The sequence below is a fragment of the Melospiza georgiana genome, chromosome 14 (genome assembly GCF_028018845.1).
Source record: "Melospiza georgiana isolate bMelGeo1 chromosome 14, bMelGeo1.pri, whole genome shotgun sequence".
NCBI lineage: Eukaryota > Metazoa > Chordata > Aves > Passeriformes > Passerellidae > Melospiza > Melospiza georgiana.
In genome coordinates, this window is record NC_080443.1 from 7491149 (window position 1) to 7517309 (window position 26161).

Sequence of the window (26161 nt, forward strand, 5' to 3'; positions counted from 1 at the left end):
CCCACAGAGAATAAAAGCCTCAAATTACACAGGTAATATAGGAGAGAAAGCCATCAGTAAAACACTTGAAAGCCTCACATGAGAACCTCTTTGAAAGCTGAGACTCATTCAGGTCTCCAGTTTCCTACTTGGGCTAATTGCTGAAAGACTTTTGATTGATTGTGGTGTTTTTTTTTTTTTCCTAAATGATTTCCCTGTGTTCACATCAGAGCTGATACAAATGAAATACTTTTTCCTCAATTACCAAATGCTAACAGCAAAACCAAAATTTTATTACAGCAACTTCTCATCCTCAGGAAGAAACTGTTTTCAGAAATCAATTGCAAGCTCAGGGAGGGAATTGCTAGTCAAGAAATAAGAAGCCAGGATACCAGTTCAGATGCTTTGGATCCTGGGTAAGTGTCCAGGCACCAAATCCATGTCAAACCATCAGTCTCTGGTCCCATGTAAATCATTCAATATTCGTTATCTCTACCTCACAGTTATTAACTCCATTCTAATATTCCTCACTTTTCATGAAATATTTTCAAATCCCCTACTTGTTGCAGTTCAAAATCCCAAATCTTGTTACTTATTACAAAACCTTGTTACTTGACAGAATTCTTGCTTTTTGGATAATCACAATTCCATTACTCTCCATGGGAGAATTTTCACATAGAAATTCACTTCCTGGCCATCACATGAAATATTTCTGAACCCAGCTGAGTTATAAGAGGTACACAGAAAGCCTATTAAGTTATAAACTGTTGTATTTTCAGGGGCCCCCATGGCAGGAAGGAAATGATGAATTTGACTCCATGTTCTTAGAAGGCTAATTTATTATTTTATTATATTATATAATATTATATTAAAGAATGCTATACTAAACTATATTAAAGACTAGAGAAAGGATACTTACAGAAGGTTTAACAAGATGCTAATGAAAAACCTGTGATTTTCGCTAGAATCCCAACACAGCTGGACCCTGATTGGTCGTTAAGTCAACAATTCACATGTTGGATAGACAATCAGTAACCACATTCCAAAGCAGCAGAACACAGGAGAAGCAATCAGATAATCATTGTTTTCCTTTTTCTCTGAGGCTTCTTAGCTTCCCAGGAGAAGAAATCCTGGTGAAGGGATTTCCCAGAAAATATAATAGTAACAATAAACATCAGCTATCAAATAAGCAATGAAATGCACCAATGAATGTTGTTTCAGAAAAATGACTGGAAGACATAGCTCAGGTTTTTTTTCCATAACTATTCACAACAATTGCACCTTGCTAATTCATTTTCATCTGAAATCCAAGATCTTTTGGGATTTGAAGCTCTCTCAATAGCCCAAAGAAAGTCAGAGATTCAGAGACTGAAACAATTCACATGTTTGTTTAGCCATAGTATTTTTACTCATATTTCATTGCGACTTATTTCCTGCAACTCCAGCTGAGTAAATGTATCAGAACTCAGCCCTCTCAGGAATTTCTGCTCCTCTGTTTCACCATCACTAAATAAATTTTATTCTTTGCTGTTATTAAACATCCAGAAGTCCAGAAGTGAACTGTGGAGCCACAGACACTCCTCCAAGGTATTCTGTGCCATAAAAGATATGTAGTGCACAGAAAATCCTTCACATTTAAAAAGCAGACTATAAATCAGGAATTTCATGTGTCCCACCATCACGTGCAGAGCATCACCAAGCTGCCAGGCCCCTCTGAGACACACATACAGTAATTTTATACAGAATGAAGTGAACATTTTCCACAGATTTAAATTCTAGCATATCAAGCAGTCATTTTTATCCCAGGAAAAAAAGAGCGTTGAAATACCTCCAAGTCTGCACAATAATAATAATAAAGAAATATATCACCCTGATTTTTCTATAGATTTTACTTTATAATTATACTGCAACATCCATACGTTTGTACTTTATCTGTACTGTTTTGTCAATTTTTATATCTTTAGATATTGTCTTATCTGTTTAAATAAACCAATTTTTAAATCCATTTTATAAAAACCTATTCTATAGAGTATGAATGAAACAGTTTATATAAAGAATAAAATTCAGGTTATGAAGACAAATTCTACTTTGCAAAATTTGCCTTTGAATCACTTCCCATTCACTTGATCACAGATAAGTGAATTTTAGCACTCTGCTGAGGTCACCAAACACAGAAAAATTCAATGGAGGAAATAGCACTTCAACTATAAAGCAGCAGGCATATGGCAAGTGAACCTAGTCTGAAGGGGTAAGGGTATATTTATGAATCTTATGCATTCTGTGCAATTAACTTTAAAACATTTTAAATCACAGCCACCTTCAGGCTAACCTAAAACAAGAATGTGAAAAAAATACAGCACAGGGGGAGTCAGCAAGAACGGAAGTGGAAGTTTACTTTATCAGCATGATTCCTTTTTTTACACAAGTAGTTCATGTCACAGCAGTTTTGTCCCTCTCTGCAGCCATTATGTTGACCATTTTTTTCTTTTCTTTGATGACTTGTCCAACTACAAAGGCAACAAGAAGGGGGCACTGGGTGGGGGGGGAAAATCAACCCTGAATTACACTATAGATAATCTTTAAAACATTTTTCAGTGCACAAGATAGGAGCAGCAATTTTGCTTACATGCACTGGATCTTGGGTCTACCAGACATTAAAATCTCTTAATGGTCCATGTTTGTTGTATTTAACTCACATGATTTCTTTTATGGCTACCAATAAAGTTACACACTGCATTAATTTTGATGAAGTCAAAACGAGACATAATATACATCAGATAGCACCAGAAAGAAAAGTTTTCAACTCTTTTTACCAATCTTACTGCTATTTCAAGTTCCTAAGGTAGGAGCTGAGGAAAAATGAGGAAGATAGCATAGAAGGGTGTCATTTCTGAAATTATTTTGAGTCAACTCAAAAGAAAGAGAGAATTCGACACCTGCAGACATGGAGGCATGGGTATGTTTTGAACCTAAGCACATGAAAAGTGAACATGGGTCTCAAACATTTCACATTCCTCATCTTTTAGAGAGGAGAAAGAGGTGGAATTGTGTCCTATTTTAGTCCCTTTCTTTGACATTCCAGTGTCCTTAAAATGGCCTTTTTCTTGCTGTTTGAAAGATTTCAGCCCAGAAATGGAAGAGGGAAATTAACTCCCTATTAAATGGTCAGTGCTGATTAAGGGCTGCTGACAAACATTGGGCATTTTTGGCTTATTATTGGGCATCCTTTCATCTATGTGTGCTGCAAACACACTGGCTGCACTTGCACTGCTCTCTGTGCCTGGAGCATGGATAATGGATCCTGTTTCACTTTTATGCAGTGTTCAGATTCTTTTCCTTACATCAAACCTGATCCTACATCTCCTTCTCACACAAGGGATCCTCACTAGTATGAGGAATGCAGGTTATAAATCCTGCTTTCCTTTCCAGGGGACCAAACATGGCTCAGCCATCAGGTTACACCTGATGCAAATTCAAATTTTCATTTGTGAATTGAGCTGTTGTTCAGGTTACATACAAAGCATTTGATATTTATGAACAAAGACGTGACATTTATTGCACTGGTGGACTGTGGCCCTGGAAAATCTCAACCCCAAGAGCCATCTTAGCTGATTTGCAGCCGTGGGCCTTTCCATGATGGCTGGAATAAAAATGGGAATGTGGTCCTTGTGCCACTGTCATTTTCATTGGCAAGCCCATTATCCTCAATAACCGAGTTTGACAGCACTCTGGGTGAACACCTGTATTCTATTTAGAAGAGTCTGCTTCATTTTCATAACACATTAGCAGAGCCATTGATCTCTGAGCACTCTGTTGGAGGTTCTTATTGATGCAGATTTGATTGTTAAAAGGAAAAAGCTGGACTTTTGGAAGCTGGGCCCCCTAAGTCTTGAGACCTGTGGCAAAGCTCAGGCTCTGTGATTTGGAAGGAAACCTCATTGGAGCAGGTTCTTCTGTTTCAACACATCAAAAGAACAACTTCCTTGATCTATTTTTATCTACAAGCAGGATTCACTGGCTCTGCCATTTTACTCCCATAATCATGCATTGTTAATGGAATTAAAAGGGCTCTGTACACCAGGAGAAATATTCAGCAGCTAATTCTCTTGTTTTTTGAGCAACTGGAAAAGAGATGGGCTTTCATGCAGCACCTCAGTTACTTCACTGTGTCAAAATTAAATACAATAAATAACACACCAATGCAAAAAAAGGTGACACAGGATTTGGATCTGAGAGTATTCTAATGAATTCAGAAAAACCAGTACATTCCCCACTTTTAAAGACTACAACCTTTGAACACAGAGATTAACAAGCAGAAGAAGCTGCTCTGAGAGCCCATGGACTACTGCATTTGTTCACCCTGCAGGAAGCCACCACTAAACATCTCTGGGAAATGCTTACTCACTGAGGCAAACTGAAATGAATTTTTCATCCCATTTCAGTGCAAACATGGACCTTGTTTTTCCTTACTCACAAACCCCTTTGTGAATCCAGCTCCATGACAGCACTTGGTGCATTTTGGCTACTTCTCCTTAACTGCACAGCCCTGAGCTGTTAAACTGCTGATGGCTCCTCCTGTTCTCTGTGCCCGGCTGGCTCCAGCCCAGCAGGGACAGCTCACCTCTCCACCCTGGGCACGTGAGAGGGGCACAACCAGAGCAGAAAGAACCCCCCATGCAAGCTGCAGGGAATTGCTGGAGCACCCTGTAAGTTATTCTTGAGGTTACAGAAACAGTTCATAACATTACCCTGCACAGATTACAGCAAACATTAAAAATTAATATCAATAATAAATTGACTAAGAGTGTTTTCCTAATACATAGCAGAAAAGGAATTGCCAGATGCAGATAAAGCCAAGATAGGTTTAATAACCTCATTAAAATAAGCTATATAGTGCCAAACTCCTAAAGCACAGATATTTCTTTGTGACAACAAGGAATTACTGATAATGAGTAACAAACTAAATGGAAAGGCTGACACAAGAGCCTGTGTGAGTGCAAAATGTAAAGCACAGGCTCCTTGTGGCTGAATGGCATCAGCAGGAGCAGTTATCTGACCTGCTCTGGTTAATCACATTTCCTGGGGCAGGAATAAGTTCTGAAGAGAATATGATGAGCACAACTTACTACTGGGATCATGGGTTATGTGCAAGAACTAAAAGAAGCTCAACAGTGATTCAGAGAACCTCAAGGAACGCACAGAATTTTGAAAAGGAAACAAGCTGAAACCTGTTGGATCCCCAAAGGATATCACTATGGAACACATATTTAAATCATGAACTAATGAGTAAGCACACACCAGGTATACACTTCTTTTGCATGCAATGCAAAGATGAAATAAAACTATTGTTGTGAAGATTATTTCTCCCACATTACAAGGATGCTCACGTAGAGTATTATTTTGTTGAAGCAGTAAAATAAAAACTTCTGCTCTTTCTTCTTGTACTTACTGAATTTAGAGGCACAAGAGAGGTCAAGTATGTGGCTTATGTAAGAACTGACCTTTTTCAAAAAGTCCCAGTATGACCAAATAACCTGTTTCATTTTTTATTTTAACAATTTTTTAATCTCAATGAATATGCATACAGGTCTACAAGTGCTGAAGAGGAAAGCAATACTGTACTTGTATATGAAATATTCTTCCTGACATACAGCATTTTTCTGGACTGCCTGAACAATGGCAGTTCTGTCTCAAATATGAAAGGAAAAATATGGTGTTAATGAACTTTTTAAAGTAACAAGAAGGAAAAAAAATGGGGAAAAAATGAGTTAACTACTACTACTGTTCAACACTGCTAGTATTAAAGATCTCCTTGTAAATCCTGCATGAGAATAGGGTCATTAGGAAATATTAATCATTTTCTATGACACAATTCTTGAAACACATCACTATTCCCTGGAACCATCACCTCTGCTGAGGCTGCTGCTCACACGGTTAAGCAATTTATTACATTGTGCTAAAGCACAGCTCCATCACAATGTGTGGCAGCCTCCCTGAGCCTGGTGCACAGAGGTCCCCACTGCAGTTACGTGTCACCAGCCAGATGAGAGGGCAGCAGATTTAAACTCTGCCTTTTGTTTTCCCACAGGATATTTAACACAACTCTGTGCAGCAAACCCCAGCATTCAGCCACCTCTGGAGGCAAAGCAGAGCTGCCTCAATGTTGGGGTCAGCAGAGAAGAGACTTTCCTAAACTTCTCTTTACAGAGCCAGAAAACAAAGGGCTGAGAACTTTCCCCTGCACCCCTGTGTAGTTATGATATTTTCTGAAAAATCCTTTCCTTAGGATTTTTCCTATTGAGAAGCTGAGAGGCCTCAGGAACAAAATGTAAGCAATGATTATCTGCTGCTGTGGAATGCAACAGGTGCATCTGCGATTGGTCTCATGTGGTTGTTTCTAATTAATGGCCAATCACAGTCAGCTGCTTGGACTCTGTCTCAGACACAAGCCTTTGTTACCATTCCTTTTTCTATTCTTAGCTAGCCTTCTGATGAAATCCTTTTAGTATAGTTTTAATATAATATATAGCATAAAATAATAAATCAAGCCTTCTGAAACATGGAGTCAGATCCTCATCTCTTCCCTCATCCTGGGACCCCTGTGAACGCCGTCACACCCCTGGATGCTGCAGCTTTGTGCTGCCATAGGGCACAAGGTGTTCATTCTCAGAGCTGTATTTCAGTGCCCAGTTTAAGCTGGTGGCTCCCTGAAGGGCACAGCCCTGTGCCCAACTTGGGGACTGTCCCCATCAGGCTGCTGCAGCCATCCCTGCCATCCCAGCCCTTCCCTGTGCCTGCCAGGACACTCATCCATACCTCTGTCCCTGCCAGCTCCAGGGGGTGGCACTGGGGCTGGCACAGCTCAGCAGTGCCACGGCCATCCAGGGGCTGCCAGCATCTCTGTTATAAGCACTGTATAACCATTTTGTCATGCCACTGCTTTCCCAGGAGCTGATAGCTTTGCTATTTCAAATTGAACAAGGCCAAAGCTCAAAAATATAAATTGTCATTCCTCCAGTCCTCTAAATAAAACAAGCTCCCCACCAAAATGACAGATTCTGTTCCAGTTTGACAATACATCTGTGCCTTAAATGGTTTTTAGGTACTTTCAGGCCCTGTTTTGCCCTCTGAAAGCAGACAAAAATTTCCCTGTAGATGCCATGTCTGCCTCTCTGACCCACACCCCTCAGAACATCTGAAGGCAGTTCAAAGATTACTTCTGCAATTTGGAGGCCTACACAAACACTGCAACTTGTGATTCAGGTCAAATATACTTGAAAGTCTATTTTTATGCAGCTTGACAACAAATAGAAGAACTGACTTCTCTTACATTCCCCCAAAAAGAAAAAACAAACACTGAGTTCTGTATTACAGTATCATTTTCAAGTATCTCTCCACCATATCTTTGGAGAACCTTTTGCATACTTGTTCCACCCCCTTTTCAGCCAGATTTCACAGATGTTTCACAAATATTTCGGAGCTGAGAGGCCTTGACTGAGTTCCTCTGACTGCTAAAAGGGCCACAGGTCCTTGTGCAGCTCCCTAAAGCAATCCCAGGGGTGCACAGGGGGATGCACACACCAGGGAGTGCAGAGAATGAACACAAACTGCTGCAGGTGTGGTTTTCTTGCAGAATAAATAACAACTTAACAATTATCAGAGCATGTCTGAAAAATGAAAGTTAGAGGTTACTGTACTCATCATTTTAAGTTTTGCAAGTCTCTGATAAATCTCTCCTCTAAGAATAATCAAACACAAAAAGTATTGATAAGTTACTGAACTTTGGAATTTTTGTGATTTTATGAAGTTCAACATCTGTTTTCAGCGTCAATCTGAACAAGATAAAAGCAGGTAGGTATTGCTTAGCACTTTCTCAAAGAGTACATGAGTGTTTATGAAAGATGACCCATTTTCTTGTTTATTGTAATTTCAAAATAATGTCTAAAAATGCAATTCTAAGCAAACAAAAACAATACCTTTTTCTATTATAAATGCCAATTTCAAAAGATGTTTGTAGAAAGTTATTTAGCAAAAAATGTAATTTCCTTTTAAAATCAATTTCTTTTGTTTTGTTTTAAAAGTTTTTTCCTACAAAAGTGTTACTGACCTCAAAACCACCAGCACAGTTGAGAGCTCACAAGTGTAACCCATACTTGGAAGGATTTGCCTTTCCTAGGGATTTGAAACTTTTCATTGCATGGCTTCTGATTAAAGTTGGGAGGAAAGAAATTGCATGGAGACTGGTATTTTATTATAGCTGCTGTATAATTAGATCTCTACAGTTTTATTTGCAAAATGTCATGCATAAAGAAAAGGAAGGGCACTGAACAAAGTTACCAGTCATACAAAAATTACTTAATATCAAAACATCAGTGACTTAATTCAATTTGAAGCATTATTACTTGACTCCGTTTGATACACTCTAGTATATAATACTACTCCTAATTTTGTACATTTTATCTATACAGAGTGCTCTGGGACTGAAGTCAAGATGTTACACAGTGCCTATTGCAGGCTAAACGCTTTTCCCATTCCTATTTGCATAACAAGAGAAAAGAAGAAAATTTGATTTAAGGAGGAAGAAAGCAACCCAAAACTTCTGTCTGTGCATATTTATGAGAATACAGGTTATATCCACAGAATCCCAGAGTGAACCAGGTTGGCAAAGACCTTTGAGATCATCTAGTCCAACCTATGATCCAACACCTCCCCATCAACTAAACCACGGCAGTGAGTGCCACGTCCAGGCGTTTTTTAAACATGGCTAGGGTTGGTGACTCCACCACAGCATGCAGTCACTCCTCAGTGAAGAATTTTCTCCCAGTGTCAAACCTAAACCTCCCCTGGCACAGCTGAAGACTGTGTCCTTTCTTTCTGTCGGTTGCTGCCTGGAGAAAGAGACTGATCCCCACCTGGCCACGGGCACCTTTCAGGAGCTGTGCAGAGTGATGAGGGCACGCCTGAGTCTCCTTTTCTCCAGGCTGAGCACCCCCAGCTCCCTCAGGGGTTCCTTACAGGGTTTGTGTACCCAGCCCCTCTCCAGCCTTGTTGCCTCCTCTGAGGTGTTCAAACATCCCAAGGTCCTTCCCAAGCTGAGGGGCCAGGCTGGACACAGCACTCCAGGTGTGCCCTCACCAGTGCTGGCACAGGGGAAGAATCCCTGCCCTGCTCCTCCTGGCCACACCATTCCTGATCTAGGCCAGGAGTCATTGGCACTCTTGGCCACCAGGGCACACTGCTGGCTCATGTTCAGTCACTGCTGACCAGCACCCCCAGGACCCTTTGTGCCTGGGCACTGTCCTGTTGTCATTATATTGCAAGAGTTCTATTGTCATCATATTGCAAAGGTTCCACATTGCTAGAGTTTCATACCTCCTAGATGTCTCTCGTAGGCATCTCCTCTAAGCACTGACTTTTCTTCTCGCAGTGGCCAACTGACTCCAGCTCCCCTTACAAACAACCAACCCACCCTTTTATAGCACTCTTATTAGCTACAGCTGTGGCCTGTTAAAGTCTGGCCTGTTCCCAATCTCTAATAATTGGCTCAGCTGCAACTCCTTAAGGGGTAAGATTATTTTCTTATATTGTATCCCCTGCACTGTCCAGCCACACCATCCCCAGCCTGTAACGCTGCAGGGGATTATTGTGGCCAAAATGCAGGAGTGGGCACTTGGACTGATTAAACTCCATCCCATTGGTCTCTTCTCATTCCTCCAACCATTCCAGGTCTCTCTGCAGAGCCCTCCTGCCCTCCAACAGCTCCCAGCTTGGTGTCACCTGCAGATTCACTGATGGACTCAGGCCCCTCATCCAGGTTATCAGTGAAGATACTGGACTGATCAGTGTCCCAGCAGAGCCCTGGGGACACCCCTGGTGCCTGGCTGTACCATCCCTACCCCTCTCTGGGCTGGCCATGCAGCCAGGTCTGAGCCCAGAAGAGTGCTCCTGTCCCAGCCCAGGGCTGCAGCTTTTCCAGGAGGCAGCTGTGGGACACAGTGCCAAAGGCCTTGCTCAAGTCCAGGCAGACAACAGCTTTGTGATAAAATGAAAAACAATCTGAAGGCCTCATTCCCCCCATTCCTTGCTTCAATTTCATTTAATACAAACATTTACATAAAAATTAGGATAGTGTTTAGATTTTTTTTTTTTAGTTCCTATACTCCTTCTGAAGCCACAACTTTACACAATATGCTAATTGACACAGCAACCACCAACCACTTAACACAAATGGGATAAATATTATGCTGAGGATTAACTGAACTACAAAGAAACAAAAGATCCCATTTTTGTGCAAATTTGAGTAGTATTAAAACAAACAAAGTCCAAGAATGAAGACTTTATGCTGTTACACACTGAACTATATTGGATTTTCCTAAATGTTGTTGCTTTAGAGAATGCTGACTTGTCAGGACCTATATGTGCATTTATTTCCCAAATCTAGGAGAAAACTTCAGAGAAGTCAGAGGATTTTTTTCCCCTCCCTATCCCTCCCCTTCCTGATCCTGTTTGTCTTCACTCCTTTCCCAAATCCGGCAATGAAAACTGAACCATCCACGGCCCTACAAGAAATTCTTCACCTTCTATACCAACAATGTGTTTACAACCTCTTTGCTTCAAATCAGGGAAAGTCTTCCACTAACTTAGTTCTGGAAACTCTCAATCTGGTTTTCACAAAATATTAAATGGAAAAACATGATGCTTATTTAAAAAAATTCCAATGACAAGTTTCAAGAATCCTAGTAACTGATAAACCAAACAAGATTTTGTGTCATTCCTTGGAAGAGAGAAAACACCTGTAACAGCTTTGGTTTTGAGTCCAGATTCAGGATGCAATTGGAAACAAATAATACCACTTTAGCCCTGATTTATGTTTCTTTTGGTTTCAGTGACTGGAACTTAAACATGACAGATTCTGAGTCTCCAAGTAATTAATTTTAATCAGCCACCTGCCTCCTCTGTCTGTTGACATCCCGTGTACAGTGGTGGTTATTGAAACAGTCACTCAAGGAAACAAAGTTATCCTCAGAGTGTATCCAGCCACCCACCGGGCTCACACAGAGCTCTCAGGGCTGAAACTGAGATAGAAGGGAAAAAAATGAATTTCTGTATTAGTATTACAAGAGTCACATGCCTGTAACTTGTCAGTGCACTGTTTAGGATCAAGCCATAAAAGCTGGCACGCTGATGAGCTTTGTCTGTGGTTTTGTTCCTTAAGATAGAATGAATTTTATTCTGTTTAAGAAACAGAGACATGGCATCCACTGCACAGCAGGGACAAAACCCAGGCAATGCCATGATGGGAGCTGGAAGAACAAAACTGGCCCTGTGTGGTGTTGGTTGGTAAGAAAAGCTTTCCCTAAGAGGTATTTTCTTCAGTTCAATGATCTACATTAAAAAAAAAGGAAAAAAGAACTGAGTTTATAAACCATCCCCAGGTCTGCCTTTTCTCTTTTCTGAAAATGCAAAGAAATGCCAGAATAGGTAACTTCAAATGGAAAGGAAAGCAGACTGCAAAACATAAATTCCCCCTAAACGTTTTCCTGCTGCTGTTTATCCTCTGTCAAAAATATTTAATTCAATCAACATTATACTTCTAGCATAAACATGAATCAATGCCAAGACATTTTGGCTTTGTTATCAGACATGATATTTCAATAAGAAATACATAAATAGAATTAAAGATTCCACTTTTTTCCATGTTATCTGCTGCCATTTCTAGCCCTTCACAACCCATTTTGCTGCACTTGATGGAGGACAGGGACAGGACAGTCTGGGCAGCTCTTGGGCTAACAGAAGACGTTGAAAGACAGGGAAAAGAAAATCTGAAGTGATATGCACACAGGCAGAATTAGCTTCCTCCTCTTACAGAACACAGAAAAGATAGAGAGGTAGCACATAAGAAAACTTCTATGAAAAGAAGTTTGGTGCTGCTCCTGTCTAGGAGCTGGATTGGCAATAAGTCACTTATGTTTTAACACCAGGCAGCAGCAGCTTGAGTCTGGAAATGCAGAGTTTTTAGAATCCACTCCAGCTGCTGACAAGTCAGGCAGTGAAATCGGATTACTTGCAGCCATGGAGATCCCCTGCTGCTGCACACACACCTGGGGACAGGAGCTGCTGCCTGCACACAGCACCATTTGTGTGACAACATCCCTGAGGGACCTGCCAGAACAGAGTGGAGTGTGGGGAGTGACACAAACAGCTCCAGTTTTCTCTGAGAGAGAAACATTCAAATGCTTTCATATAGGAAATCAATAATAAACAAACAAAACAACATCAGAAAGCAAAAAATATCAGCAAAGGCAGAGCAGGTCTGTCAGTTCACTGGTCACTGCTGTGCCATGGTTATCAACTCTGGAATGACACTGGAGGGTTGGTAACAGTTGTGCAGTTAGAGAATGGGGATAAAAGAGTTGAAGTTTCATTTAGATTTTAAGCACTTTTTGACCTCGCCTCCAATTCCTTCATAAAGGAACTTTGGAGAACAGGCTTCTCCCTCTGTACCTGTTCCCACAATACCTCCCATTTCACACCCTCCTCAATCCAAATTCAACTAGCACGTTTTCCTCTTCATTCAGTATAGGCTATTGCTGAGCCCAAACATGGTTACTGATCTCTTCTATCTTACTTCTATTCACCAAATTCTTGGGCTCCCAAGATCATCAACACAAGGAATTTTCCAGACCCCTCACATCTCCACCATGTCTAACTTCTATAACATCACCTCTGAGAGAGTATCTCTCTTCTTTTTAGTATTAGCAAATTGTTTATGATACTCTCATCACATATCTCAAATCCTGCAGCGTCCTATTAGGTGGGAAACACAACCTGACATATTCATTAATGTGGGATTTGAAAACAAAGGGGCCATTAGGACATTTTCTCCATCACTAACTGACTCATCATTACCATCCTTGCCCTGTTCTTCCCCACAATTCTGTTTCTCCTGAAGCACAGCCCTGCATCCCCCTCAGGCCCTGTGACTGTAATGTCACCCAGAGGGGCCCTGAGTGCTTTTCTGGGGCCAGGCTCTGCCTCTGCCACATGGGGGGCTCAGAGGCTGCATCAGCCCTGCAGGGCTGCAGCTCTGGCCTGTAGGGCCAGCTTGAAAGAGCAAAGAGAATTAAGAGAGGAAGATGTGAAGGAAGAAAATCCAAAAGGCTGCAGGCTCGTGGCATTTGGTTTGGATCTTGAAATTAGCAAGTATGTCTGGAAGCTCTGGGCAAGTGGCTATTTCCAGGTATTACAAAGGATGAATAATGCTGTGCTGTGTTTGCATTGGGTTTAGGGGATAATTTGACAAGTTTATTGCTTCTGTGGTTTAAGAGACCCAAATATTATGGAACTTCACATCCAAGGTATTTCATCATAAACCAAAGCAACTAAAACTGCAAAGCAAGGGAAGACAACACAGCTAATGCTAAGCTTCAAGATAAAAGATGAAAACTGTTATAGTTACCAATTAACATTTAGATTGCCTGTACAAAGGGATGCCATAAATCCCCACACCTCAGGTACAATAATTCCTTTTAATATCTCATTGTATCACTGCCAAAAGACTGTCTCTCTGCTGTGTAGCATTTCAAGGCACACTTTTGCACTTTTTGGTTTCCAATGAGTATTGATGCACATAAATGACATCAGTCAATGTTTCCTTGTAATCCAGCTAACCCACAGTCAGCTTCTTCCCCACAGAACCTCTCCCACAAGGAGCAGAGGGAGCTGAAGTTCTACTGAACATCACTCCACAGGAAAGGCACCAATTTAATGGCACTGTGTAAATTCAGTGTTGTTAATGGAAATAGATAATTTCCCACAATTCTATCCTAAGTTCTGCATAATGCGCCCATAAATTTCAGCTGCAGGTTGCACTGAAAGCAGAATATGGCCTTGCCTCACTAAAGCTGTGAGGCAATATCAGAAAAGCTTTTCCACTGTTGTTTTATTTTTTTGTCTCTATAAGGTATTTGGCATTGTAACAAAATTGCTACGCTGAGCAATTTTTAGTTACAATACAAAATAATTGCACTTTTGTGTCATGGAATTTTTCTTGTTGGAAGTTTTATCATAAAATCCTGCAGCATGATTTGAAAGACAACTAATCTGAAAAACAGTTACTTTATTAACCAAATGCACACCATACTTTACCTCTTGGTTTTGCACAATTTTGCATTTGACACATACCGACAATTTATTAAATATAAAACAAAAATTAGCAAAAAATTCCAAACAAACAAAAATCCAACCAAACAAAAGCAACACCACAAACAAAAGCTTAAGGAATTTCAAATTAGTTACCAATTAATTCCTTTGCACTCCGTCAGAAACATTGTTCTCACTGTTTTCAATTACCTGTACATGTGATCCTCAACAAAATAAAGGAGCCAGTCAGCTCCTCAGAGTTCAGTTTCTGGAAGATTAAAAAGATGGGACCCAACTAGGAAAAGAAAATCCAGATGAGACCAGTAAGTTGAGCAGGCTGTTGCCAGAGAAGCTGAGAAAAGCCTCCTCAGACCTGACAAAGCAGATATGTGATGCAGGAAGCTCTGATATCAAATATGATGAGAGTTTAATCAGGAAGTCTGCCTAAGATTCTGCAGCAATTAAACCCTACATGAAATCATCTTCAGTGAAATAACCCAGTTGCTCAGAGAAACTTCAGTAGGTTTTTTAAGGATGCCTGTGAGGCATCAAAAGAGAAAAAGTTAAAAACTAGAAAGTACTAAAAACCAAAACTGAAAATACCTTAAGCGTCAATCCTACACATTTAATTGTGGAAGGGGTCTTTGCTACTGAAGAGCCCACAAGAATAAAACAAATAAACAAAATAAGAGCCTACCTGTCTATCTGTACTAGCAACTCAAAGAGATCAAGTCTCAGAGATTTTTGTAATCTCTGGAATATGTCAGGTACTTTGCACATGAATTTATATGTTTGTAGGCACACAAATTAATAAAATATAATCAAGGAACCAAGTTCAAAACAACAAAATTCTGACTTTTTCTCAGATCACTGTATCTTGGCATGACAAGAATCTAACAAAATCCTATTACTTGCAGGTAGCTGGAGGAGTCTGTGATGTTCTGCACATTCAGTTTTCCAGAGCTGTAAGATAGCACTGATGCAAGCAGAGAATTGGACAGACACCATCAGCAAGGGAGGCTCACCAGGACAGGGCACAAAGGAGTGTTTGTTGGTTTTGTTTGTTCATTTGCTCTGTTTGGGTTTTTCACTAAAGCATTCATGGGTAAGGAGGCCGATTTGCTTGTGGTGGTCTCAGTTTTCTGTGAAAGAGCTTCTGAGGACACTGATATCTGCCCTCAACAAGAACCTTGTGCTGAATTCTCTGAGGAGCAGACCCACACACTGCACTAAAAAGCAGAGTTCAGAAGACTCAGAAATAAAAATTAATACTGGCAGTTGACAACAGTCACAGAAATAGTGACAATAGCTGCCAATAGATAAGGGAACATTCCAGTAGAGTTTCCAAGATCTTGGGGAAGCTGAGCTCTTCCTTGGAGAGTTCTTTTGAATTTTTTGCTTAAGAATCATTTGCCTAAATGATAAGCAAAACTCAACAGTTTCCATATCAATGGCTGGATTAAAATCAACAATAAATTTATAAAAAAAATTATCAGCTATGTCTGCATAACTAATTCCTGATATTAGTTAGGAATTATTGACTTTATCAACTTTGCTGGACTTGCTCTTGCTGATGTAAGCAAAATCAAAATCTGACAAGAGACTTTTGGGCTAGCTTTGCTTCCAGCACAGAGCTTTGTTTTCTTCAACATTTGTTCCATTCTTGGCAATAATTATAATAGGTTTTCCAGCAGATAGTTATTGTAACTAATTTGTACTTACATGACTAATTATGAATGAGAGGAATGCTGCTTACGGTTCTCTCTCACATCTGGAGAAGACCAGAAGCACAACAGCAGCTGTCTGGATGCTGCCATCAATTTGTTGCTGTTTATTCACTGAATGCTGATTCTTTCCTCTCCTGATAAAAGATCTCATGCAGCCTCATCCTCCTCCCACCCCCTGCACCACTGCTGGGGTGAATTACTGAGCAGGCAAATCACATCACTTGACAAAGACAGCAAACAAAATAACTTCTGACTGCATATGGATATCTTCACACCAATCAATATACACACACAAACTGCCTGACTACCTAGTACTGAGACCTTGCTTTTGGTTTTTTCATTCCTCCAGAAGTTCATATGGACTCATTATCTCATCTCACCTGCCAGAAAAAACTTTGGGGCAAAATTGTTGGGACAAAATGATTGTGTAATTGTCCTAAGCAATAAAACCCAACAAAAATCCCAGCACGTTGTCACTGCTGAGGTGATGTTTGACAGTCCCAATTCAAAAATTAAAGATGCTAATGGGATGCAGTAATTAAGAACCTTTTTTTTTTCCAGTGTTTTTTTTTCTTGGACATTTTAATTTCATTTTTAGTTAATTTCCCTTGGTAGAAGGAAGAATTGGGCAAATCATTTCTCAAATCCTTGATTTATAATACATATAAATTAAAAATTTACTATCCAAAGCATTTCACCACACACACAATTGCACTTAAAAAGGAGTATGTCAGCATTGGGTTTGTTTCCATGTTCAAATGTGATCAACACCACCCCCACTAACCCCACACCTCATTTTGAACTTTTGGCACAGAAAACAAACAATAGCTTTGAACTACACAACTTTACAACAATTAAGCTGTAAGAGCAGTTTCGAATGTTTTTCTAAAGCACTTCAGAAAATGACTATTATTGAACCTGCACTCTTGGAGGTTGTAATTCAAGTCCTACAATCCCAGCCACAAACTCAGCTCAGGTCAAAAGGAACAAGTCAAGCTGACAGAAAGCAAGGAGATGAATTCTTACATGATTTTTCAACACAGACACAGATGGACAAGAATAGAAACCACTATACAATATAATAGTTCTGTGCTACTGTTTCTGAGGCAAACATCAACTTTTCCTGCTGTTACTGTCTTTCACAGGTTACAGCATTCTCACATATTTTAATTTATCATGTTTTCTAGCCCCCAAATTCTTTCCTGCATCCAATATATAAGGAAATAACATCAATTTAGTGCCTGTGAGAAGAAAAAAATACAGAACAGTCATTTAAAGCAAAAACAAAAAAAAAATCCCTAAACTACCCTATTAAGTGAATTGCACTGTGCAAAATCAGAAAAAGCAGACTGAGCCTTTAAAAGTTGACTGCAGTGAGAGGCACTTTGGAGAAACTTTCTCACTGTACTATTACCAAAAGGGCAAAATTTTTACTCAGATTTTAGAGTCTCAGATTTTAGTGTTCCACTCTGCAGGGAACTTAAGAGAATCAAGATTACCCAACCAAACAAGAGGTTGAGTTGAAAATTGAGGAAATGTTGTATTTTAAGGATTTTTTTTTTAAGTGTACTGTGGCTGCAGTATGATCTAAAGACTGAGACCAAGTAATGACCTTCAGCTGAAATCTCAGATAGAAAAAGCTTTGCATCTTTTTCTTATTTCCACAGGATCTGAAAGCTCCAGCCAGTTGAACCAGGGCTCTCTGGTGATTTTTCCCACCTGTGCCTCCTTTCCCCTGGAATGCCCAGGCAGCAGTGGCACCACAGCTTTGCCCTCTGCTCCCTCTGTGCCCTCTCAGCTTTCAGCCCCCTGTTTGGAGTGAGGATGCCCAGGAGGCAGGAGCAGCTCTGCTGCACCTCCCAGCCAGGCCAGGGCCCCTCTCCATCTCAGAGGGAAATATTCAGAAATATTTCCCAGCACACCAAAGTTAAACCAACATCATCTCCCCTGTCTAAAGAAGGGGAACAGAATCCTTCTCTGGGCAATCACAAATTGAGGGGACACAATTGTGACTGCCAATGTTTCTTTGTCAATTATTTTTCCAGACTTGTGGTATTTTTTGTGGCTGTCCCCTGGATTCTGTCCATTTGGACTCTAGATTGCTTGTGCTGCCACATCATGCTTGCTCAGAGTCTGCAAACAGCACATTTTGCATCATCATGTTTCCACTTGTTTCCATTATTCCAGCATTTCAATTTCCTCCTAATTCATGGCATGCAAATGAGACCTCAAGTTTCTCAAGAAACAAACTGCACAAACACAGACTTAGCACTAAGGGAGACAAGTATTCAAACCTTTTTTGTCTTTTTCATCCTGAGATAAACTGCCAGACAACCAGAATTTCTAGTGTGATATAAGGAGACCACAGGGGAAACTGAAGCACTAAGATACAAAAACCACAAGGTTTCTCAACTCCAGCTTGTGTGAAATAGCATCACATTCTGGGCCCAGAAATATATTATATCCTCAGCACATATTAGAGAAGTCAACAAATCTAAAGCCTTCTAAAACTAGAATGAATAGACATTTAACCTTGTAAATTCCTCTGCTTCAAAGTATTTGCAGTAGTATTTGCAAAGTAGTATTTGCAAAAATTGTTTCACCCTAACACAGGATTAAGGCTTTATTCACTGAGCACAAAATGAAGTGTTTTTACCTCTGTTTTACAGTCACTGTCCAGGCAGCCAGGCAGTGCTGTAAAGCAGTTTCTCTGGAAACTGAGGCTAATAGGATGGCACTGCTCCCTGCTGAGTTTAAAGAAAATCAGAAAAAGAATATGTACTGATTATTTAAAAACAGCTTCAACCTGCATCATCTCTTCTGCATGATGGGACCCTTTAGAAATGTTCCTGTCTGTGCAGAAACTCTGGAACAGCACTGAATGACACTGAAGCCACTTCCTCTCCTCCTGATTAAGGCATTTTGTGTATTCCAGTCCTCTAGAAGTGTCCCCTGTCCACCAGCCAGTCACAGCCATTTCAGAAGCAGAGCTGCTGCCACAGCCTGCAGAGGCAGCAGAAGGATCTGTGGAAGATTATCCTGAGTTTCCACGGCCCAGAGCACTGAAGCAAAGGGAGCCCCCAGAGCAGAACAGCCTTTGGGGCTCCCCTGGCCAGACCCTGCACAGAGCAGCATCTCCCAGCCCAGCAGCCACAGCACAGAGCTGATCAATCTCAGCTTTTCATCTCATCGCTGCCCCGGGGCTTTCTTGTCCCTGAAACAAGTTTTCCTGCTCTTTGGTAGCTTAGAAAACCACAGAGGTGACCAAAATTAAATGACACCGTTTGTCTCCTCTATATTCATTTACACACAAACTCTGAGGGAGCTCAAATTAAAGATGATGCTGAATCTGTCATGGGGTTTCACACATGTGACTGCTGCCAGCACTCATCAAACCCCAGATGCCTCCAGATCCATTGCACTCCACTAAAGAATGGATACAACAGAAAATAATCAGTTCTTAAAGCTGCTTTTGCAAAGGAGGGAGGTGCAGGGTGGTGTCTGAGCTGAGGCTAAGTTAGAGTGAATTCACTGTTAATAGCGAATATACAGAGCACACATCCACTCACTGCAAATAAAGCATTCCAGCACAATGCTTTGGAAATAATCTCAGGATAATACAACAGTCTGACACATGAACATTTAAAAGGATTGAAATCTCAGGGCCCCAAATCAGTTCACCTACTTTAAATCATTGTTGTAAATATTGAATATTAAATGAATAAAACTAATTTGACAACAAAAACGTTACTTATTCCCTTAGAGCTGTCTTATATTTAATTCTTCCCAATAAAATATCTCTTGCGAGGTCTATGACAGCTCTCTGAAAAGATCTTAAATTTTACAGCAAGTAGTAAGATAACCCATCACATCTTCCCACACACACCAATCTCTTTCAAAAGCAGAAAAGCACACAGAAATTAACTGTTTGCACAGCCAGCCAGACTCACTGCTGAATTTCAACCCACAAGAAGAGAACCTGCACCAGTTCCCACTCCTCTCTTGGTCCAGGTGCTAATTTGTTCTTTAGAAAGGTTTCAACTGTTTCATTAACTGTTTTTTCAAGAAAAAACAATCTACAGTAGAAAGAAACCCAGTTTCTGGTGAAAAGACAAGAGATTTTCACTGTTGTTTAAATAAAGTTACTGCAATAGAATAAATATATAACATCCAGATGCCTTGCTATTAACTCAACCACCCTGAATGAAGGGGAGAACTGTAGTGAAACATTATATGAATGGCAAAAATAACATCTTCAGCTATAAATTTTAAAGAGCTTTCTATTGTATGTTACAATAACTCTCTATAGATGAGATTTGAAATTTGAATCCAAGTTGTCACATTTAATTACTAAATAAATCTTGGACAAAATCTTCTGAGCCAATTTTAATAATTGAAGAATTTCCTCCTACAAATCCTTCCAAAAGAGAAAACTCATATAGTTTAATATAACTGTATGGCTTTCTGAGACCTGTAACAGGGAAATACAAACTATAACTGTAAAGCATTACTGGAACTCTGGGACATCTTAGGTTTATTCAGTATTCATATTCTTTTGTTGCCTATTTTGCTGCACTGTTGTCTTACTGTGGTCACACATCTCTGAAGAGGCTCAAGAGTCTTCAGTCAGGTTAGGCTCAAATAAATCCCCAGACTTTACCACTTCCATCTTCAAAGATCAACTTTTGACTTTAAATACAGAGCTGAACCTGGGTTTAAGCCTCAATTAACAGCATCTGGAACTTTGAAGAAGCTGAAATTCTAAACAAGGGTATTATTATTAAGGTAATGACACAGCCCAGCTTTTCTTTCCTTTCATTTTTTTTTTCTAGACAATTGCTTCCACTTTCTGAAAAATGGATTTCCCTAAATATGCTTGCACAGAGTCAGACTGCTGCTGCTGTCAACTCTCTCACCACTTTTTAGATAAAAATATATCCTGCTTTACTTCAGATCTGTAAAAGTCAGTGGCTGATAGTTAATTGCTCAGTCATGTGGCGTGTACAGCTGCAGACCAAATAATGTCTGCTCACTCCCCAAGCTCATTTTAAATGCGTTCTCATGGGTCCCTCTGTAATTCCCTCCTCTCCAACCCTTAGCCAGACATCATCTCTCCCCATCCCCTGAACCAATTTGTTCTATTTTTGTTGCTGCTTTAGATTTAAGGTAATGATGAGCCTTTTGTCCTTGGTCTCCAGACAGCTGAAAATCCGGGTCTGGGTTCTTTCATCTGTTCCATGCACAATAATGGAATAATGCTTGCACTGAGCCCCACTGCTTCCTCAGCTGGGCCCAACAAGAGCAGACTTCTATGTGAACATGTCCAATGGCAAAAATCTGCTTTATGTGTCTAGCATACAAATATTTTCAATATTTATGATGCGCAAGTGTCTCTTTCAACACCAAGATGATCAATAAGATCCCATCATTTCAACAGGAACATTCACAGACATATGTTAAATACTTCATAGTGCTTATAGATTTCTGGGGACAGTATATTTTCATTCATTTATGTTTGCTAGGTCTCAAGAGCATTTTTGCATTATTATATCATCAATAAAAGCACATATTGCTAGGAATTTAATGCAAATGCATAAAGAGTATTTTTAGTGTGCTTTTAGGGGAGTATTCCAGAAATCTAAAAGGCTGATAGTCGAAATTTTTTCTTCAGGTACTTTTGAAAAATCCTACTATTCAAAATTATTCCTCACTCTGTAAATACTTCTATTAGGAGTAAGACTTGAGAATTCATATGCTTCAGGCTCTCTGACAACAAAATTTCCATTTCAATTAAAGAAACCAACCAAACAAACCACAAAGCCAGCTAAGAGAAAAAAAAAATCTACATTTTTTTTCCCCCCTTCCATGTCAAAGCAGATCTCTAGATAGGATATCAGTGCTTACAGCTGAAATCTCATGTTTTCTCTGCAAAGACTGAGCTGAGCAACCACAGTCAGGTCTGCAGTGTGATACAATACAGGTTAATTGTGAGATGTTTTATTTGCTTCTCACTATTGACTTCTAGATTCTCTTATTGCATCCAAGATCAGCTGGAAGGGCTGTTAAGAGTTGTGTCCAAAATGAGAGAGGAGACTGCAGGAATCTGGACATTATGCCCCAGTTCCATCCATTGGCTGAGAGGAGACATCATCTGTGTTCCAAAACAAAGCAGAGTTACCCAGCCCTGTCCCCAGCAGCACTGAGGCAGGAGGGAGCACAGGCAGGGCTGAGCCCAGCCCCAGCCCACACCTGCTCCTCCCTGGGCAGGATTTACTCATGGTGTCACAGAGGGGAGTCTGCCTCTTGTGACCCAGCCAAGAATCTCAGTTTCAGCACACAGGGAACACAAGAGGCCCCTTTTAGGCTAGATTTGAGATCAGGAAGGGATGCCCACTCCCCCCAGCCTGCAGGAGGCTGGATACATCCCCTGCAGCCACTGACTGTGCTCAGGGTGGAGAACTTTTTGTGACATCTCCTTTAAACTGCCCTCCCTGAAACTTGTGTCTTTTGTCACTTGTCCTTTTACTGCACATCTCTGAAAGGAGTCTGGCTGTATTTTCTGAAAGGCAGAATTTATTCCCTTGAAACAACACTTGCATAATTCAAAAGTCATTTGCCTTTTACAGATAGTGGGTTAAGAGCCTGATTAAGGAAATCCTACAACAGTTACATGGGACAATGACACACACACATCTCCCCAAATAAAATCAGTTTCCCAGAGCAAGGTAAAACAGATTCAGAGACATCAGGAACTGGCTATTCTAGTTAGAAATCACTCAGTCTACACTTGTAGAAGATGCTCTCAAAACCCACCAACGCTAACAAAGGCCACAGAGCAACAAAGGAGTCTGAAAAGGAAAATACAAAGTTATTTAAAGCAGCAAGCTGCTCACTGAACTATTACATCATTAAATGGGAAAACTGCAACAGAACAAAGTTGTTTGTGAGAGATTATGTCTGACTGCTGCCTTATGACTGCTAACAATAGTGATGCTCTCTGAAAAAGTAATTAAGACTCCAGAAATATTCCTGACACATTGCAAACACATCCAACAGTAGCTATAACTTCACTACTATTTATTACAAAGCAAAATCTTTTAATACAAGTAGCCAAAGAATAAAACCAAAATAAAACACTGCAGAATCTCTTTGATTTTTTTTCCATAGCATTTATTTATTTGTTTTTTAAATTACTCACAGAGAAGGAACTCACCCCTCTCTTTCCAGTGGGAGGCTTGTCACCCAGCAAACTCACAGCTGGAGATCTTTATCTCAAAAAGGCTAAAAGACTAAATTATTTACAATTTAACTATAACCTAATTCCAAAGGAACTGTGCTTGTGCAGCATTTTCCAGCAGTTTGTGCAAGCAGAGGCCAGCTGAGAACAAACAAGGCATTGGCTGCATACGATTCCAGATTCCTAATTAACCACACACACTGCAACCAACAGCAGCACTGCACTAAACAAGTTAACATGCAAATTCTGCTGCTATCAAACCAATGACACAGAGACAACAGAATTTGGAAGCACAGCACAAGAACCAGGACTGGTTTTAACTCACCTTCACAATTAGATAAACCAACTTGCTTTCCTAAACATTTGTATAACAGCACTAGCTAAAGCTAGTCTACAGTGTTGCTTTTGGTATTGTAAAAATAAAAGGATTAGTGGCAAAGCTTTTGTGCTAATGAAGAAGTATCTATGTGCACAATCTTTCATATGCTTTATAGACATAGCCAGACATCAGATGGACTTTTCATCCAAATACCTTCCCATGCTCACATAAGAACACCTGCCTCTGAACTGAACACAGAATCCATCTAAGGCAATATTTTTTTTCCAAGTATACAAGTTTATACTCTACATTTCAATAAAAATAAATTAAAAAGTCAGCAACAGTATTCTCCTAGAAGAAATGGAACAAATATCTAATAATTTAAAATATCACGTCACAAACTTCGTGTTTTCCAGAAATGAAACTTTTTCAAACTGCTGTGCATCCAGAAAAACAGAATACCATAGCACATGTTAAAAATGGATCCTAAACTACACTCCTCCTGCCTCAAAGGCAGGGCTTTAGGCTATATCTGGATTAACAGGAAAAACTGAGCAGGATTTAATTATTCCCTTTGCTGGGATGACAAGGATGGCTGCAGGGCACCAGGGCAGGGCAGCAGCAGCAGTGCTCAGCAATCACAAATGTCTTTCTGCATCCTGCAGTGCTGTGTGGACCTTATAACCTTCAGCTTAAGCCATTCCCTCCTGATCAGAACAGCCACAGCTCCTGTGCTGAATTCCTGAGTCACTGCTAATGCTGCAGGATGGGGCACACCCATCAAACCCAGCAAGCCCTGCTCAGAAGGATTCACAGGCTGCTGTGCAGGACAGTGCTCACACCAGGGAGGGGCAGCCCAGACCTGCCACCCCCGGTGTCCCTCCTCAGCTACAGCACATGACTCCTGGAGAAGAAAAGGGCAACCAGAAAGCATCTTAACTGCTTTAATGTTCTTCAAAGGGGAAAAATAACTGAAAAAAAAAAAAAAAAAAGGAAAGGAAAAAAAAAGTCATGCATCTACACTGCAATGTCCAGTGTTTTGCAACTGGAAAAATGAAGAACAAACAAATCCACCCAAGAGCCTGGATAAAACCACAATACAATTATTCCAAACTAATCTCCATCAGAGAAACTAAACACTTGCTGTTCACATGTGCCTGCTTCTGCCGATCTTTCCAGAACAGAAAAATGATAGGATTGCACTGGGGCCAGTTCTGCCCCTTTTAAAATTTCCAGTGGTGAAAAGCAGAGAGATGAAGGGATTATTTGGATAGGTGGGTGGAAACACTGAACAAGCTCTCACACAAACACTGGTGACAGACATGGGCCCTTTCTATAACACTAACTATAAACTGATCTGAAATAGTGCAGGGAAGAACTCAGCCCCTAACAGGGGTGCAAACCAGAAGATGTCTAAATTAGGGACAGGAAAAGCATCAATGAAAATCAGTAACTAATTTCCATAATCCTATCAGATTTGAGCCCTTTTGGAGCAAGTTCCTGCCCCTCAAGGAACTGATTTTGTAAAAGCTCTTAACTATTAGCAATCTAGAAACCTTGGGCAGGACAAATACATCAATAACTGATGCCTCTCCATCAGCTGCCCAGTGCACATCACTTACCAAGAGAGAGCTGCTCCCACATGGATAAAGAACTAGAAAGTGAAGTATAAGGTCATAGTGTAACACTTAGCACACTGAGAGACCTCAAGCACTTTAATCCTCACTCATGGGGCTGCAGCAGGTGCCCACCAAAGCCTGGGGAGGAAAATGCCAACTTCTACCAGCTGGCAGCAACACAAGGCATCCTGACCTGTGCTTTATAAGTTATTGCTGAAGAGCTCCCAGATGAGGCACATTAATAAAGCTGCAGCCTAACTAAACCACATCTTTCACATCTCAGGCTCCCCTGTGTCTGGGAAGATCAATGCAAACCAGGCAGCCCAAGTGGGAATCATTAAATGCATCTGTGAGCCACGCCAGACCAACAAACAATTAGACACACAATGTTCCAATCAGGACAACAAACCAGCCCCATGGTTATGATCCCATCAGCGAGGCTTTCCTCAAGTGTGCTTCCAATTAATTATAAAACATTTCCACACAAACAGCAGCATCTCTAAATGTCTACTTTAAATGCTATTAACACTGTCAATAGTCTAATTTTTATAAGTAAACAACACAGCCTTGCTCTTGACAGGAATGTCTTCCCCCACTGAAACTTTCTGTGCTGTTCTGCAAGTACATAATTATACTGATAGAGCTGCAATCCCTGAAGGAAGGGAGTGGGAAATGTGTGTAAACATGCAAACCAGGAAAATAGGGTTCCCCAAAAAAGCAGTGATTAATGCATTTCAATGAATATCAAAAAGAGACAATCCCTCAATGATTTTCAGGAACCCACTCAACAATCTACTTGAAGTTTTTAAAAGGCAAAATGAGAAACACACATGCTACAGCTCTGCACTCATGGAGCTCACAACTTTTTGCAAAGATCAGTGCTGCCACTTTCTGGATGAGTGCATTTACCCATTTCCCAGCTGGGCGAAAGGCTCTGCAGGGCTGGGCTGGAAGCTGGACCAAGCAGGCACAGCCTGGCTGGGAGAGCCCCACAGAGCAACACTGATGCATTCATCAAGGAAAAAAAAGGTTGCTTATAAACTAAGGGAAAATCAAAGGAACAAATATGTTTAATATATTGAAAAGAAGAGCCTTTAGGAGCTGGAGAAGCATTAATAGGAATAGAGTGAAACTATCA